We start from the raw sequence: 14545 nt of genomic DNA, 5'->3' as shown, positions 1-14545 counted from the left end.
GCTTGTTTGTCCAGTGTCCCGACCTAACATTGGTCGGGACGCGGGACAAACAAGCAAATATCGGGACAGTCCCGATAAAATCGGGACGTCTGGTCACCCTAGTGAATACACACAAACATGTACCCATATAATATTAGATTTCATTAACCAATCACCTGGGGGGAGGGGGAGGAGAATGGGAGGAATGGGGTGTGGTCGTTTTTTAGTTGTCTATGATATATAAAGATGTTTGTTTTTTCCGCTTAGTTTTTACGTTAGGAATATTAAGAATATTAAATCTGGACTAATGCCAATTCACCTCAGTGAACCACTGAGTCTGTTTGATATTGCAGTTGAAAATATTGGTGATATTAATCAGGATGGATTTCCAGATGAGAAAATATGCGCTATGAATGTCCATATATTTTTCTAAAACAAGAGCATCTTATTTTATCATGAATGTAACCATTCATCAGGATAGTGTTTGTCTAAGTCTCCTAATTTCTTTTCAACAGATATTGCAGTGGGGGCACCATATGATGATTTTGGCAAGGTGTTCATATAGCACGGACCCAAGAATGGAATAAATACAAAGCCAGCACAGGTAATTAAACACCCGTTACCACCTGTGCTCAGCCTTGCAGATAATTATAAGCATAAGAAATTTTGTTCCACAAAAGTATATAATACTGGGCAACCTCCACAATAGGCATTGCTCTGTGCACCTTCTGCAGGCCCATATCGTCGGCTACAGCAAAGCTCAAGAAGGTGTCTGCACAAAAGTGGCTTTTGGCTCCTTTTTCTGCTTCCCCCAATCCTGGACTGGCTGTGTGTTTAAAGGAGCCTGAGGATTCCCAGGAAGCCATTGTGGCACACAACAGTCACCAGGGCACAGGGAAGCCCATCTATATCCTCTATGCCGGCAGCAGGGAGGGGTGATGGTAGATACCACAGTGATGGGAAGCTTCATAAAACCCTAAGATGGACATCCAAACTACCCAATGATCCTACTACACTGGTACAGTCTTCCTGGTTGGCTACAGTGGCTTTAGGTTTAGTTTGCACTTGACAGAGTGGCCACATTGGCACAAAGCATGCACTCAATCTGGCCTATAACATTTAAGGGCCAAATTCAGACTTTCCTTGCATCTGCCAGACCTAAGGTGGGGAAAGTCCCACCTGAAAGAAGCGCTTCTTCAGAGGCATGGCGCTTTGGAAAAGTGCAAGAGATCTGCTGTTTTACACAGGTTTCAGTGTTTTATAGCATCATAATCTGATTAGTTCTACAGAGGCTCCTCCAGGAAATGCAGGAAAGCCAAGATACAATAAACATTTTTTAAAGGGGGAAAATCAAGACAATTTTACAAAATTAAGTAATGTCTGTTTTTAAAAAATATCAGTGAATAAGAGAGACAAACACTTTTTCTTCTGGCTTTGTAATTTACCATTCAGTAAGAAGCAAAATGCCGGTTCTGATAATTCATATGCATATGAATCATATGATAAAAGCTGGGATAATGGTCAGCTGGTTAACACACTAACTAAATTTGTAGTCCAGGAGACTCAGATTGAAATTTAACTTTTGTCACAAGTAAAATTAATTGAATTGTCTCATCCTTGTGAATGCGTGTCCCACACCACACATCTTTGCAGGGTCAGGGTGTCCTGGAAGGTTTGCCTCTGGAACTTGGGGTATATCTACATGTTGAGCCAGGGATGTAATCCCCAGCTTGAGGAGACAAGACATGTATGCTAGCTCTCATCAAGCTAGCACACTAAAAATAGAGCATAGTCTCGGCGGCGCCAGTACCAGGAGGGGCTAGCTGCCCTAAGTATGCACCTAGTGTTTCAGACAGGATTGTATTCAGGGCAGCTTGCCCCCTCTTGCATAGCTGTAGCAACACTCTGTTTTTAGGGTGTGCTGGCTTGATGACAGTTAGCATGGGTGTGTCTCCTTGAGTTGGGAACTACACCCCTGCTCGAGGTGTAGACATACCCTTAGAAGAGCACCTCCCTGTGTTAAACTAGCCAATGCTAGTTTCTCTCAGGGTATGTCTACACTAGAAATGTAAATCAACCTCTATTAGGTTGACTTACAGCCATCACAGTCATAGGTGTCGACGACTTCTGCATGTGCCGGTGGGTGCTCGACACCCTCCCCCCCCGCTCCCGTCCCGACTCCACCCCTGCCCCGCCTCCATTCCATCCCCTTCCCCAAAGTCCCTGCCCCAACTCCACCCCCTCCTTTCCCCTGTTCCAACTCCTTCCCCAAATCCCTGCCCCAGCCTGGCCCGGCCTCCTCCCCTGAGCGTGCCATGTTCCCGCTCCTCCCCACTCCCTCCCGGAGCTTGTTACACTGCCAAACAGCTGTTTGGCTGTGGCAAATGCTGGGAGGAGCGGTGGTGTGGCATGCTCAGGGAAGGAGGTGAGGTGGGGTGGAGGGGCGGGGAGGGGAGCTTGGCTGCTGGTGGGTGCAGAGCACCCACAAATTTTTCCCCATGGGTGCTCCAGCTCCGGAGCACCCATGGAGTCGGTGCCTAGGATCACAGTAATTACTGTGGTGGTGCATGTCCACACTGCCCTCCTTTGGTTGGCGGTTCATGTCCCCACCAGGAGTGCTTTCACTGACCTAAGGAGTTCCTGCTGGGGGAAGTCACCTGGGGTTTCTTGCCTCTGGAGAACGGGGTCCAGCTGCCCCACCTTCTTGGGCCCCCTGCTCTCTCACTGTGGAGAGCTGGGCAGGCTTGTAAATTTCATTGCTCATGAAATGTGAGTTTGGAAATCCTTTCAAGAGAAATTCCAGCATAAGTGACTTGTGTTTTTTTTTCTTTTTTCTTTTTTAACTAGAGATACGCCCAACCTGCCAAGTTAGGTTCTGGATCTTGACCTGAACTTTCCTTAAGTTAAAGGGTGTTCATGTCTTGGGGCTTGGTTTGGGGCTCATCTCTGTTTTTAACATTTCAGAATTTTGTGGGTTTTTTTTTCATATAAAGCAAAGTTTCTGCTTGCGAAAATACATTAATTTAGTATCTTCCTGTCCAGATTTTTTTCTTGTTTAGGTAACCTTTTATCTGATTTTTAAGTACAACTAAAGTTAATGTTGACAAAACTGACTGGGATATTATTCTGAAGTTGGAAACATAAGGTTTTAAGTTATTTTTACCTTTTCTCTGGGTGTTTTCCCATATACTTGTAAACATTAAGGAATGGCTTCAATTTGTTTTGTAAAACCAATTTTATTGTAATGTGAAAACTGTTAAAAATTTAAAATAAACACTGCCATTTCCTTTTCATTATAGAACAAGCAATCACGTTAATTTGGCTCCAATTACTGCTACTGCTTAAGTGGTTATTGAATTGCTTTTGTCACTCACTGGGTAGGTATTTATAGTTAGCATAACAAATCAATGTGAGAATGAACCCTTTGCTGCAACCAGTACTAAAATGTGATCTGTTTTTTAAAAATTAAACCGAGTGGCTAAGCTTTCCCAGGTGTACTTTGAAGGTAACATCATCAGTGACAGGTTTCAGAGTAGCAGCCGTGTTAGTCTGTATCTGCAAAAAAAACAGGAGTACTTGTGGCACCTTAAAGACTAACAAATTTATTTAAGCATGAGCTTTCGTGAGCTACAGCTCACTTCTTCGGATGCATAGAATGGAACACACATCAGTGAGAGCACTATGAAATCTGAAGATGATGTTGGAAACATAATAGAATATAAATTCAAAATAAGTCGATCTAGATTATTAAGACATAATGATTACTTTTTTTTCCTGACACTTTTATGTGAATATTTTAAAATCTGGCTGATTTGAAACTGGCTTCCCTAGCATCAGAATCACTACCATTACCACCTGCTCCTCCCTTCCACAACACACAATCTGACTGGTTCATCAAAAGTTCAGGGTCACACTTCCAATAAATTTCCATGGCTACAGGTAACAAAAGTTACATACACAAAACCCATCAGTGGTATGCCCAGTGTTAGTGCTCAGAAAGTATGTGCAGATATTTGTAAACATAAAACCTAGCATCCACAAACAAGCTGTGTTGCAGCCCTTTATGAAAATATGGCCCCATTGAGCTCACTTTCTTGGCCTTCTGCCTTTTAATTACTAAAACAAGGATCTTATATCCAGGCATCTCAAATGGTTTGCAGGTTCCCGAATGCTCCAAGATTGCAACGTAAATGGTTGCTCCACTATATTTCCCCTCCCCTCCTCACATATTTAGTCAATGCAGCCTATTCCCTTTTTTGCTCAAGACTGGCTGCTCTTGTGCCAGAACCACTCCCTGCTTTTGCCCCTCCCACCTTGCAAAAAACATCCTGACTGGCTGTGGTGTGTTTTGCAGCTGGAATCCTGGCCCCCTCTCCCCATGCTCCAGTGCAAATATTAGGAGGTTGTTAATTTGTGCATTCATAGTCTGTCAGAGGGTTGGAGAGAAGGGTTTCAGGGGAAGGGCAAGAAGCATGTCTCAAGTTCAGAAGCACCTAGATCCATTTACTTTATCATTTGCGTTCCTGCCTTGGGCTACTGAAGACTTCCCTTTGCAAATGTCATTACATATGCCTAATGCAATAATTTAGAATACTTGGTGTAGTTTGTAGTTTCTGTTCACAACAACAAAACTCCCAACTACCATGCTGCTGGAGCAAGAGGGCCAGAGGTGTAATTCTGGTGGCACCATATGTTCCCCTGTAGTTGTAATCCTCCTGCGTGTCTAACATTCTGCCTCCTGTTGCTGTCCTACAGGAGAACAGATCCCACTTATATTTGTAGACACCAGTGGCTCAGGACCGAACTGGAACATGTTTTAACCCTAAATATAGTTGCTATCAGCCAGGTCAGCCAAAGGTGTGGTGTTTTTGGTTTTTTTTTTTTTATTCTTTGCCTTCATAGTCTGTGAGGTGTGAACAGAACAAGTACATCTTGCAACTGCTCTAGCTTTACTGTTAGCAACAGACTTTTAAATAAAACTTCTGAAAATCAAGTCTCTCTTGATTTTTGGTGTACAAAATGGTATGCTAGATTTTCCAGTACACTTATACTGTGGGCATGCAGTATAATTCAAAAGGTTAGCTATCTTTTATTTCCAATCAAAAGTTGTTTGGCAAATCCCAGATGTATAGTATCTTCAGAATTTGTGCTTTCCTGTGATTTGTCTTAATACCAGAAACCCCCTTTTTTCAACAAGTGTCAGTGCAAATCTGTAGCTGTAAATTCTAGTTTATAAGAGAATTTGTGGATTTTGTTTTCCTAACAGATAACTAACTTGGGTAGACCACTTCAAACATTTGGCACAGCTTCCTTGGACATGCAGTGGCCAAAAGAAATCAGCAATGGCAAATGGCTGCTTTATTAGATGAAATAATTGGGAAAAATCCCTTGTGAACCTCAAAACAAAGTAAACTTTTTGCAATTTGAGGTATAGTAATGTACTTTCACCTATTTATAAACAAGTTAATGTAACATTAAAGCACAACAGGGAGAGCGTTAGCCAGATAGTGGGGCTTATCTTGGAATGAGCTTTGTATCCTTAATGACTCGAGAAGTGCATCAATATCCTATGCTAATATACACCCTGCATTAGGCATATGTAATGACATATTTGCAAAGGGAAGTCTTCAGTAGCCCAAGGCAGGAACACAAATGATAAAGAGAATTGATCTATGTGCTTCTGAACTTGAGACATGCTCCTTGCCCTTCCCCTGAAACCCTTCTCTTACCCTTCCAGCTCAGATGCAGTGTTCAATAGCAGTTGAGAAGGGACTGGGCTTCTTTTAACTTCAGACTGAACAGAAGAGAAAATGTGGAAGAAGGACCGGGGAATGGATGCTTTGAATACTTGTGTTCTTAAAGTCATGCATGTACTTAATTACCTCGCTGAATAAGGGCCTACGTGCTGTCAAATGTACAAAATGGGCGGGGTGGGGGGAAAGGCAAAAAAATTACACAATTTCATGGGATTTCTTTTCTGGTAAATGTTTTTCTTTCTTCTATCATTTATTTATTAATAGTTTTTATTTTACTTAACACAGGGTTTGTTTTAAAAGAGCTTTATGGGTTATTTCAATAGAATGGGTGGAAGAGGACAAAAATGTCTGCTTTTATGTGAACACACTCAAATAACTTTACGGAAGTTTGCGTGACCTACCTAAAGAACAAAGGGTAGACAATAAATAAACAAATGACCTGGTCCTGTTAGCCCTTCACACACATGCACCTATTAAAGTAATTTGGAGTTCCATGTGCAGAAAAGTTCAGAATTAAGCCCGTATTTAAAAAAATAAAAGTGGAGATAAACCACAACTTAAAGGACTTTTAAAGCTAGGTATCTACATAAGCTTTTCTCTATCCCTATATAATAGGATTCATTATGCTTTGTTTTGTTCATGTTTCTACAATGTGAGCCAAATTCTGTCTTCATTGCTATCCTTACAATCCCACTGATTTCTGTGTGTGTATGTGAGAACAGCATTTGTCCCAAAGAGAGAGTATGTGTGTGGTTTTTTTTTTTTAAATGCATGACCTTATTTTCCAAAGAAATATTAAAATTCAGATGCTGTCACAGTTCTGGGCAACTGCACATGTATTATCCCTTTGTGGCTCACCAAGGGAAACCACTCTAGGCTCACAGCACCTCAGAAAGGTAGAGACTTTTGTGATAATTGGGCCTACAAATATTCCCTTATTTTGAGCTCAATTGTATGTGAAAAGTATGTGAAAGTTCATAAGATATCGCAGTAACCTATACAGGTCTGTCTCATCTTACACTGGGGTTACGTTCTTCGGTCAGCGCGTAAAGCGAAAACCGCGTATAGTCCAAATTACATTGAGTGTAATGGCGGGCGGAATTGCCCGCACTACAGGAACAGTATTAAAATTGTTTCTTTTTTTTGTTTTGTTTTTGCCGACCGCGTAAAGCAGAATTTGTGCATGTTAAATGCGCGTAAGATGCGACAGACCTGTAATAACAGATGTTGATGGGAAAAGGCATGAAAGGGAGACAGACTGAATTAGTCTAGACAAAAAGGCCTACTGATATAACTAAAGCATTATGTTAAGATCACGCTTGGTAAACAAGATAAATGTGGAACCAGAACCCAGTGAGCCAAAACTGGTTTGTTGGAAATTAGGCCTAATAATGAAGGGATGGGCTATTCCACCCACCTTTCCTTCAGGAAAGAGACTTAGGGGAGAAAAACTGGCTATTGGAGCAAGCTTCACTATTGTGGCTGCCACCTCTACCATCTCCTGGGACCCTGGTCCTTCTTCATCCTAATCCTGAGAGAGATCTCCAGATTGGGCCAAAGAAAAAGGGACCCAGATGACATCACCACCTTCACCGGCTCCAGATGAATCCCCAACACTACCTAGGATGAAATAGGATCGGGCCACAGTTCCAGCCCATCTCAACTTCTACTCTTTTCCCCAGGAGGACAGTTATTCCCATTTTTGATATCATCTAAGAGACTGTCAGAAAAGGAGATTTTTCCAGCTAAAGGGAACAAGGGATGTTGTTAAAATGAAGCCTTACTTAATACTTTATATTTCAAATGCTTAATTGTATTTCCTTCTTTTCTTTTAATAAAAGGTTAAAAGGCTTTTTAATGGTGTATTTGCCATGGTACTAAGCAAGCTGAGGTCTCTGTATACCAAGCCATGGACTTGAACATTGTTTAATGTTGGACAGCGACTGGGTTCCTGGAGGAGCTGGGTTATGTTAACACCTTTGGCCATTTATTCTATCTAAATGAATACAACAAGGCCTGCATTTCTCTCCTTTCTGACAGGGTTTTTTCGAGGCTGCACTCTTCCTTGCCTAAACTGTGATATTCCCAGCAAGCCAGTCTGCCTAAACAGGAGCTTTGCATTCTCATTCAAGGCTATCAGCAATTTCATTGCCAGCCAGTGGTTATGAGTTATCACAAAGTGCTTTATAAGCAATGTGGCAAGGCATCTCCTTCACCTCGCTGGGCTCAGCGTTTTCCCCCTCTGGTGGTGATGGTGACCTGAGGTAGCCTCTTTTCAGCTCATAGGGAAAAGGGCCTTTACCATTCTAGGGCTTATATACTTGCTTTCCATCACTCTCTTACAGCTGTCTAGTCTGAATTTGTCCCAGCAAGCACATTTATTCTTAAGGTGAAAGCATTGCAGAGAAAACAGAAGGCCCTGTCTGTTTGCTGGATCAGAAAGAAGTCTCTAAGTCAGTTTAAACTCAGGCTATTTATCTAAAAGTCCTTTCTTTGTCTGTCTGGTCTCTGGACAATCCAGAGTTCAGTATATGTGAAGTGGTGGTACTTTGCTGGAGGAGTTGCAACCTGAATGAATTTGCCTGATTTCCCCACAGTGTTCTTAGTTCCTGGATGAGTTGTTGCCCTCACCCCTGCTCCCCCCAGTAGAATTTTATACTATGTCTGGCCCACAATGATACATAATGATGTTAATACAGTAACATCTCCCAAAGATATTGCAGGAAATTGCCATATCTGTCACATATGCTTCTGTTGAACAACAATGTAAACTCTCTTTTGTAAGAACTTCCAAGTTTGCCACTGAAAATCAATCAGTAACTACAACATAAACACAGTCTCCTATAAACCACTTTGTTTTATTGCTCAACTAGTGCAATATTTGAACTTTTATTGAACATACGCGGTAAACAAACTTTGGAATAGTTTTTTCCTCATGAGCATAGTAGGATTAGTAACTCACTCTGAGTAACATGCAAATAATATACGAGAAAATGAATTGGCTTTGAAGCGGAGTGCAAGCAAAACACTCACCCTCTCTCTCTTTTTTTTTCCCCTCTCCATTTTTCTGAAGGTACAGCTTAAATACTAGTAATTGCTGTGATACTAGCATTCATTGCTAGTACACATAAGTAGGGCTCCATGTCTGTCATGGAGGTTGCAGAAGTCATGGATTCTGTGACTTCTGCAGCGGCCAGTGTGGCTGACCCCAGGGCCCCCAAAACAGCTGGCTCTGGGGCCAGCTTCTCAGGTGGCCCGCAGGACAGCCACACCGGCCACTGCTGGAGTGGCCCTGGGGACAGCCACACTAGCTGCTGCTCCAGCAGTCCCTGGCAGCGGTCCTGGGGTGGCCAGAGCGACCACAGTCCACGGCCCCCAGCAGCTGGTGCTGCTGGCCCTAGGTGCCCCCCCAGCATCAGCACCCCAGAGCCCACCCAAGATTTAATCAAAGGTATTTGTAGTATAGGTCATGGACAAGTCACAGGAACTTGAATTTTTGTTTACCTGTCCATGACTTTTACTAAAAATACCTGTGACTAAAACATAACTTTATACATAAATAAGTATGCCTAGAAATGCTGTTCATGGCAGCAGTGTTCAGCTGTGGAGTCATAGTAGTCATGTGGCAGACACATACATATCCCTAGAGTGATATCTGCATTAGCCCTACCATCACTGTGTTCTTCTTTCACCTCCATATCTTCACTTGTTCAGGTGTAGGAAATACCCTTACGATGTCATCAATTAATGGAAGAATAAATGTTTTATGTTGGGGCCAAACAGCTTTAGATTTGTCTGTATTTATTCCAAGGCCTGCTTCTTGAAATTGTTTACCTGATGAAGCACTATGTTTTAAGATCAACATGGAAACCTTGTTTTCCCTGAGTTATGTTTACAGTATATTAAGCTTTGAAAACAGGGGGTTATGTTATGGGAACTGCAATAGACAATAAACAAGTCTGACTTTTTAGATTTGATTTAATAGGCCAGTATCTCTATCCTTCAGTACTTGGATTTTTAACACTTTCAAGAAGCTAAATATTTAAATGCCCAATATTTGAACAATCTGTTGCACATTTCTATTCTGCTTAGTAATCAAGCCATTTCATTTAGTTTGTTTCTCGATATATAATTCTTTGTCTTAAAGTAGTCCCATGTCTCAAGAAGGAAACGTAAAGTTGCAGAGAAGCACACTAATGATGGAAAAAAAGTCTTTATTTTCAGAAGGAAAATTATAAGAGCCTGGGGGGTGCTCAACCCCCTGCTCTGCCCCAGTGCCTACCCCACCTGACTCCTTCCCTTGTTATGCTTATAAAAATACAGGATTTTTTTTTTTTAGGGGGAAAAGCAATACACAGCATTTATTGAAGATGCAACAATTAGCATATGCATTTAATTACACTCTCTCTCTCTGTCCTGCAAGTCGATGTTATAGTTCCCAGTTTAGAGTTTGTATCAACCTAGTGGCCAGCTAGGTTGATCACAGGTAGGGAGGAGCCAGGTTCCTTTGGTCACGACACAATGCTTTGGGGAAGTCTTGGCAGGATGAACCCAAAGTTTTATGGTAAGGCATCCTGTTTATATAGTGACTTTTTTTTTATTGGGACCAATGAGTTTTGCACCATCATGCTGTAATTAATTGTTGTTTGACAAGTGCTTGTTTTTATAATTTTTTTGTTTTTTTATTAATTTTTTTAAGGGAGTTATTTTATGCTGGTTTTGATTATAGCTATTTTGTTTTTATTGATAGGTTCCTGTTTTATTTTTAGAGTTGTTAATTTGCCCTCCTCTGACATTTTAATAGGGGTGTGTTGCAACCTCTTGGCGCTCTTGCATCTGTCTCTGGTTCCTCCCTTGTACATTTGGTTTAGCGATGACTTTTACACTTATTTTTGATCACACACATTCCTCATTCACACACACAACAAAATTAATTTACACAACATTTTGAACAGGAACATTAAGTTGCAATGCAAAAGAAAACAATTATGGCATCTTTTTTTTTTTTACTTATTTTAAAATGCTAAAGCTACAACAAATTGGTAACCCTTTGTCACTGCCTTGAAATTAGCACAGACAAATTCTGGCTGATGTATTTTTTACCAATGGCCCATTAGGCCATTCCTTTTTGCTCTTCAAGAAGGGTGGCTGTCAGGATATGATCAAATTATACACTGATACATTTAATACATGCTACATTATTATTAATTTTTATTTTAAATGATATAAAATACAATGTTTCTATTACATCCCCATCCTGCCTTTTCCTGCTTAGTTCTGTGCCCTTCCCTGAGCATGCCCTGTTCCTGTTCCTCCCTCTTCCTCCCAGAGCGTCCTGCATGCCGCAAAAGAGCTGATTGTGGTGGGCAGGAGGTGCTGGGAGGGAGGGGGAGGAGTTGATTAGTGGTACTGCTGGTGGGCGGGAGGAGATGGGGGGGGAGCTTGGCTGCTAGTGGGTGCTAAGCACCCACTAATTTTTTTCCATGGGTGCTCCCCATGGATTGGGGAGGGAGAGCAATGGGGTAAAATGATTCCAGGTCAGTCCTCTGCACTAGACACTGCTTTCCCTGCGTCCCCAAAGAAAAATCATTACTGAAGATCTAGGAGATTGTTATTTTGTACCTTATTGGCATAGAGAGACCTCAGTTAGGATCAGAACCCCATTGTCCTATGTGATGTTCAAACACATAGTAAAAAGACAGTCCTTGCCCTGAGTTTGGCAGGTTTGTTTTCTAGTTTTGGAGGGGTTCCAGTTAATGGCTGGTTTAACCCAATTTTTCCTGATAGATTTTTTTTTCTCATTCTCCCTTGGGTGTCCTTTGGCATGGAGCCTTCAGCTAGGGAAGAGTCCAGTACTTCTGAGCTGTGGGCCCTTCACACTTTTATCTTCAATTAGTGTAGAAGGATTTGCTGATATACTGGGATACTACATCTCCCTGAGCATGTCCCATGGATTCTCCAACATCATTCTCATGAGTCAGGCACAGTCAGATGCTGCTCATGAAAACTGGGTGGTTAGAAATGCTTCAAGTAGGCATATAAGAGTTGTGGGAGACATGATGTCCTCTTCAGACTAGTGACTAGCCTCCAAGGCTCAGAAAACTCAAGACACTGCTGTAGAAGTGAATTTTGGGTTACAATTAGGATCGTGTCAAACTTTCCATCACCTCTACTTACAACTTTTTCCCTCACTTAGGTGTGAGTTACTGTTTTTCCTGCAAAGACAGTAGCACTCTATACAGGAGTGCCTTGGTGGATCATCGTGGTGGCTATTCTTGTTGGAATACTGATGCTCGCACTGTTGGTATTTACCGTGGAAGCTGAGTTATTTTACAAATCACTTATTTCATATGTTGATCTGTACCTGGAAAAATATGGCAGAAAACTAGTTAAGCAACTCTGAGAATGACTTTTCAAAATGATATTGTTGGGGGACACTGTCTATTTAATCACTGGTCAAAATAAATTTCTATGTGCTACTAGTAACACCTAATTACTGAAAATGAAAAAAATTTAATATCTGGTTTACTTTTTCTGTTTGTATTTCTTCCATCTTGGACAATAATCAATTACATTAACTTTTGCTTTGATAGTAACTAACAATTTCAGTTTCTCAATTCTGCAACATTTGGGTTGACAAACACTTTATGGGAATGATTGTTTTAAAACAACTGTTGTTGGAATTTAAAAAAAACATGGAAACGTCTTTCTTTTAGTATTTGTAAAAGCTTGTTTGTACAAAATCAAAGTTTTGGAACAAGTTTCAGAAATATATTAACTTTTCATATGCTAAAATAATGAGCTATGTAACTTGATTGGTATGTATATTACCCATATAGAATATCAGGATTGGAAGGTCATCTAGTCCAACCTCCCAATCCCCAGACCCCTTAGTGGCCCCTGCAAAGATTGAACTCACAACCCTGGGTTTAGGAGGCTAATACTCAAACCACTGGGCTATCCCTCCACAATTTGGGCTGTGGGTTTTACAGTCCAAAATGCTTCAAATGGGCTTGTTCATTGAAATTGCCAAAATGTATGTCTCACAAATTAGTACTGTCTGCAGTGCTTGGAACAGTAAAGCTTCCTTTCTTGGCAAACCAATATTTTGATATATTCTTGTGGCTGGAGAATATTATGAAATGGATTACTAGGTGACTATTAATACCCCGGATAGAATGAATTGTCACTTCATGTACAATATGCTGAGATCAGAGGCTAATAATACAGACACAGCTGAAAAATGTTGACTATAAATGCTGCGTTATCTTAACACCTATTTCCTTGCTTTGAGTTAACAGGAGCATTTCAAATTAAAGCTTTGCTCATAAAGTCAAACACATACCCCTTTGGCCTTCACCTGATTCTTTCATTTTTGCCCATTTCCTTCTTATACTCAGTTTCCCAGTTTCAGATCCTCTAAGAGTTCTGCTTCCTTACAGAGCTGCTATTGCCAGGGTAACCAGTGAGTGTGGCAGGAATATTGGCAGCTCTACAACCAATCATAGTTGTAAGTGGAAGAGGACAGTCCTTTTATTCCTGACTCCCACTCACATCCCAAAATTCATAGTTACTCCTTGTTGCTAAAGAAGCAAATTAGGATTAGGAAAGTCCCGTCAGTTCTTGGTACCATCTGGTGCTCCAACACTTATACTATATTTTAAGAAGAGACCCTGAGGAACTTTACTTGAAAACAGCTTCTGTGAACAGCTGCCACTCTCTGCTGCTGACCATAAAGAGTCCTCTTGTTCAGAGCTTGTAAGGCCCCCTTCAATTCCCTTTTGATTGACCTGTTATATTTTCTTCCAGTAGGTACATTAGCCTCTGTTGCAAAACATATAATTGCTAAACTCTGGGGGAAAATGTTGGTTCTAATTAATTATGATTTTTAATAACTTGAAGTGCCACTTTCTTTGACTGCTAATGAGTTATGAGATTCGTATGTGCAATATTAGTCTAGGGAGTATATATAATATGTGTATTCTATTTATATAGTCTTACTCTTCTTTCCGTATAAGATATATAGATGATATAGATCCATATCTATATCTTATACTAAAAGGAGAATAAAAAACCCTTATGAACCTAAACTTTTCTCTAGTAACTGGAGTATAACATGCCTACCTCACTACAAAGGGAAGAATGGTTTACTAACCTTTTTTTTTTTTTTAAAGTAACAAGAATTTTCAGCCATCATGTGAAGGGACAGAAGAGCCCTGAAGAAAACAAATGCAGATCTCAAAGCAAATGACATACAAATGATACCTTTTCTTCCAGTTCAATAAATTATTTCTACTTGTCTTATAGGACTCTGACAGTTCTCAGGGTATCCAGAACCATGAGTCACCTTGTTGCCCCCTGCCAGGGCTGCCCAGAGGATTCAGGGGGCCTGGGGTCTTCGGCGGTGGGGGGCCCCCGCTTCGGCAGTAATTCGGCGGTGGGGGGTCCTTCCGCTCCGGGACCCGCGGTCGAAGTGCCCCGAAGACCCGCGGTGGGGGCCCCCACCGCCGAATTACCGCCGAACACCCGGCACTTTGGCGGCAATTTGGTGGCTGAGGGTCTGGTGGGAGGGGGTGTCCTTCTGCCCCAGGGCAGAAGACCCGGAGTGGAAGAAGCTCCGGGGGCCCGGCCCCGCAAGAGTTTTCCGGGGCCCCTGGAGCGAGTGAAGGACCCCGCTCCAGGGCCCCTGAAAAACTCTTGTGGGGGCCCCTGTGGGGCCTGGGGCAAATTGCCCCACTTGCCCCCCCCCGGATGGCCCTGCCCTCTGCCTCCAGCAAAAGAGAGACTTGATGGCTTAACAGGGTGTCAGC

General features: G+C 41.7%; 1 long non-coding RNA gene across 4 annotated transcripts in view; it reads left to right on the top strand.

Annotated features, from left to right (window-relative positions):
• LOC120374346 overlaps positions 1–14072 on the top strand; it is a 65690-nt gene extending 51618 nt beyond the window's left edge. For 3 of the 4 annotated variants that reach the window (XR_005586022.1, XR_005586025.1, XR_005586024.1), the window contains 3 exons: positions 495–583; positions 3279–3356; positions 13910–14072. This is a non-coding gene — a long non-coding RNA (uncharacterized LOC120374346). Of the gene's footprint in view, positions 1–494; positions 584–3278; positions 3357–5716; positions 5956–13909 lie in introns of those variants that run through there. The other variant, XR_005586023.1, reaches the window with a different exon arrangement.
• The last annotated feature ends 473 nt before the right edge of the window (positions 14073–14545 follow it).

Source organism: Mauremys reevesii, linkage group 11 (genome assembly GCF_016161935.1).
Source record: "Mauremys reevesii isolate NIE-2019 linkage group 11, ASM1616193v1, whole genome shotgun sequence".
Lineage (NCBI taxonomy): Eukaryota > Metazoa > Chordata > Testudines > Geoemydidae > Mauremys > Mauremys reevesii.
The sequence above is the reverse complement of the archived record's forward strand: the minus strand, read 5'-3'. Positions and strand labels throughout refer to the sequence as shown.